The sequence below is a fragment of the Sarcophilus harrisii genome, chromosome 6 (genome assembly GCF_902635505.1).
Source record: "Sarcophilus harrisii chromosome 6, mSarHar1.11, whole genome shotgun sequence".
Classification (NCBI taxonomy): Eukaryota; Metazoa; Chordata; class Mammalia; order Dasyuromorphia; family Dasyuridae; genus Sarcophilus; species Sarcophilus harrisii.
In genome coordinates, this window is record NC_045431.1 from 241986730 (window position 1) to 241990838 (window position 4109).

Genomic DNA, 4109 nt, shown 5'->3' on the forward strand with positions numbered 1-4109 from the left:
AAATGGCAAAGCATTTCAATATTTTTTGCCAAGAAAATCTCAAGTGGGGTCAGAGCAAGACAGACAGGATTAAAACAACTCAAAAGAAACAATCAAAAACACGTTATCTGGTTTTAAAAAAAATTATCAGGAGATAATTAAGGAATCACTGATCTCCCTAAAATCCAGGAGGGAAAAAACTAGGGATGCTGTTCCAAGAAATGATCAATGAAAACTAAAATAAAGGGCTAGAGTAGAATTTATTATGCTTGAAGTGAAGTTTTAAAAAGGCAAGAGTAAAAAAAAAAAGGCAAGAGTAGCAATCATGATCTCAGATAAAGTTAAAGCTAAACTACATTTAATTAAAAGAGATCAACAAGGACACTACATTATGACAAAAAACACCATAGACAATGAAGTAATTTCAATCTAAATCTATGTGCACCAAATGTTATAGTTTCTACATTTCTAAAGGAAAATTTAAATGGATTACAGATGAAAACGGGCAGTATTACAATAATAGTCAGAGACTTTAAACTTTCCCTCTCGGATTTACAATCTAACCTCCCTCCAAAAAAAATTTAGGAAAGAAATTAAGAAGATGAATAAAATTTTAAATAAGCTAGATATGATCAATAGCTGGAAAGAATTGAATAGAAATAGAACCCTTTTTCTCTGGAGTCCATGGTAGCTTTATAAAAATTGACCATATACTTCTCCTCACTAAATGCTCTAATCCAAGCTTCCTGGGTGTTTTTTCAGAAGTTTCCCCACTTGGTGGCAGCAGGGAAGAGCAGTGCAAGAGAATGATGCAGAATGTTACAGCCAAATGGCTTATGTCCACATTCTTCGAGGAGTTTTTGTGAAGCTGTTATAGGGCAAAGAAGTCTCTCTGACTGGACCCAAATAATTCCACATCTCTGCTGAGGAAAGGAATAGATGAATACCACCCCAAAAAACCTATGTTGAAGCTCTAAAGTTCCACAAGGGACACAAATTAGATGAAGCAGATAATACACGCAATATCTGGATTCAAAGACACCAAGAAATAAAACTAAAGTGGTAGCAAAACATGGAATGATTGATCAGCAGCAAACCTAATATTCAAAAATCAAGTTTGATTGACACCAAACAGAACTTCAAGTAATCATTACACTATGATCAAGAATATTCAGAAGAATATTATAAATGTGGAGATCTCTTCAGTGGTAAAACTTCCATCTGGAAAAGACTTATAGGTTAAAACTTTCACTTGTCCATCCTATAGTACCTGAACAGAGCACCTTTAAGATACTCTCAACAAAGATAGAAATAAGAATGAAAAAGTTAGAGGCTGTAAGATGAGAGAAACTGGAGGGACAAAAGAGAGGTATCCAAGCCCAAACACTTCACATCAGATTCAGAGCACATACATCTGTCATCCTCTCATTATGTAAGGAATTGCTCATTGATGAGAACAAGAAAGAAGAAAAGGAAGATGGTGGAGCGAAAGCATCAGCTACAAAGAACATTTGAAAGAAAATATTATCCACATGAAGAGAAAGAATTGATCATAGAAATATGTATATGGGTTTTACATGCATATACCTATTTGTGTCTTTTAGTAACTTTCTCTAGGGAGGGTGGAGAGGGTGGGAGATAAAAAAGGGTGCAGCAGGAAAGAAAAAACTTGGAAGGAAACACAGAAATGCAGGGTAATGGTATATAGTATTTTATTACATAAGTACCACTTATATAATAATATATATTATGTAATATAAAACTATTACAGTTTTTGAAAAAAAGTAGTGTGAAATGAGAAAAAATTAAAAATAATAAAAGCTCTAGCTTCTCTTCCACATCATTCTCTCTCATCCTTGCTGTGCCCTTGTACTGCCACCCACATTTTGCTCCTTCTAGTTGTTTGTGGAATGAGAAATGAGATAAGAAATGAGATGGGAGAAGGAGGAGGAATCACTACACAAGTCACTTAATAAATATTTTTGGTAGTCATGATGAATTTTAGGATGGATAGATACTTTGGATTGTTTGGAGGAAAGACTTGGAAATAAAGTGAATGACTTGTGTTCAAGAGGTTTCTGATAGGCCTGGCCTGGCACCTTCCTTAAAATGGAGCTTCTGAGATGACCGGACCAATCAGAACAAGGCTATGAAGGGACCCGTGAATCTTCCAGAGTGAAAGGCTGCTGGAGAATGTGGGGAAAGAAGTTTTGAAAATGAGGAGGGAAGCTCAGAGATTGATGAAGGAGCAAATCTGGGGAACCAGTGGGAGGAGTGGAGAAAACCAAAGCAACTCTCTTTTGTCTGCAAGTTCCTATATCTTGCCCCTCACCCTGCTTTTCTTGCAGTTCCCACCTGTGACCTTTCTTTCTGCTGAACCAGCAAGGACAATCCAATTTGGAGAGGGTGGGATTGCAAGAGCTAACTAAGGGGAAGAAGGGGCTCTCCTGTTACCAGCCTCCAGCAAGAGCCCTGGCCAACCTGGGGCTAATTCACACCCAATTCACTCCTCCTCAATTGAAGCCTCTCTAAGCTTTATCCATTGGTCCCTCCCATGTGAGTGGGGCTCCCCTGTTGGCAAAGACAGTAAACCCGCATTGGTCCTAAAGTTGTATCCTTGGGATTCAGTGGAGGGCTTTGCACAGGGGGAACCCTCATAAATGGCATTTCAGTACCCAGCCCAGTGCCCAGCATGCAATAGGGCTTTTTCTTTTTTGGGATTATTAGGGGGTTTAGCAGGGGGTTTAGGGGTGTTAAGTGACTTGTCCACAATCACACAGCTGACAAGTGTCAAGTGTCTGAGTTCAGGTCTTCCTGACTCCGGGCCGGTGCTCCGATCCACTGCACCATCTAACTGCTCCTATAATAGATTCTTTTTTAAAAATAGATTCTTAATAAAGCCTGGTGAATGGATTTAGAAACAATGGAATTTTGTCTCATCACAGAGGAGAGATCAAAGTCCCAAAATTCTCTGTAAATATTGGAGCAGCAGCAACCTGAGAGACATATGGCAACATGCTCGGGGGTACATGTGGTGGCCCCAGTGACTGCAGGAGAGGGACTGCACATGGGAAGGAGCCTCCAGAGCTGACATGGGGCAGAGCTGGGGCAATGTCAATGCCAGACCTGGCAATGAAAACAGCCTTCCCCCACAGCACAGGCCTTTTAAAAATAACCCCCAGGGCCCAGGAAGTAATTCTGGGCAAAGACAATCCCATTTGGTTCTGGTACCTGCTTCACCTTGGCTTGATTTATGGGGAAAAGCAGAGGAAGTCCGTTTCCCCTGAGGAAAAACTATGGGGGTTTTTGGTGCCCGACTCTGATCACATATTAATCTGTGTGGCACTTGCCAAATAAAACATGTAGCACAGTGCCTGGCACACAGTAGGTACTTAATAATATTTATTGATTGATTGGTATGCTTGACAAGGATAGTGACTCTCAGAAGGGAATGACTCAGTTGCACAATATTTCTCCTCATTTGTTTCTTGGTGTCCGAATCAGACTCTCAGAGTTGGAAGGGTCCCCAGCGACATCAAGTCCAACCTCAAACCATCACTGGCTCCCCCTCACAACATAACTGACAAGTGGCTGACCAGCCTCTGCTTGAGGGCCTCCCATGAGAGCCATCCTAACACTTCTCCCGGCCCCTGGTTCAGTGCAAATTGGGAGCCAGTTTTCCTGAGATCCATTCTAAATTTGAAATTGAGATCCAGAGAGTTTGAGGGTCTTGTTCAAAGTCATATAAGTCAAGAAAAGAAACATTTATGAAGTAGCTACTATGTGGCAGGCCCTGTGCTGAGTGCTGAGGATACAAAGAAAAGCAAAAACAGCTCCTGCCCTCAAAGTGTTCCCTGTCTAATGAGGAAGACAACACATAAACAACGATAAACACGGAAGATAGAGTAAATTGGAGGCTTTTTCAGAAGGAAGAAACTAGCATTGAGGCGGATCAGAAATAGCTTCTGACATAGGTGGCCCCTTAGAATTGAAGGAAACCAGGAGGTGGAGAAAAGGAAGGGAAAACATTCTAGTGATGACCAGGGAAGGGAAGGAGGGAGGGGAAAAGAAAGGAGGGAAGGAGAGAGAAGCAGAGTCTGGTTTGGAATCAGATCCTCTCACTTCAAACC

The 4109-nt window shown here is 40.9% G+C and overlaps 1 pseudogene; it reads left to right on the plus strand.

Annotated features, from left to right (window-relative positions):
* Window positions 1–392: 392 nt before the first annotated feature.
* LOC100928667 lies at window positions 393–1494 on the plus strand (annotated as a pseudogene).
* The last annotated feature ends 2615 nt before the right edge of the window (window positions 1495–4109 follow it).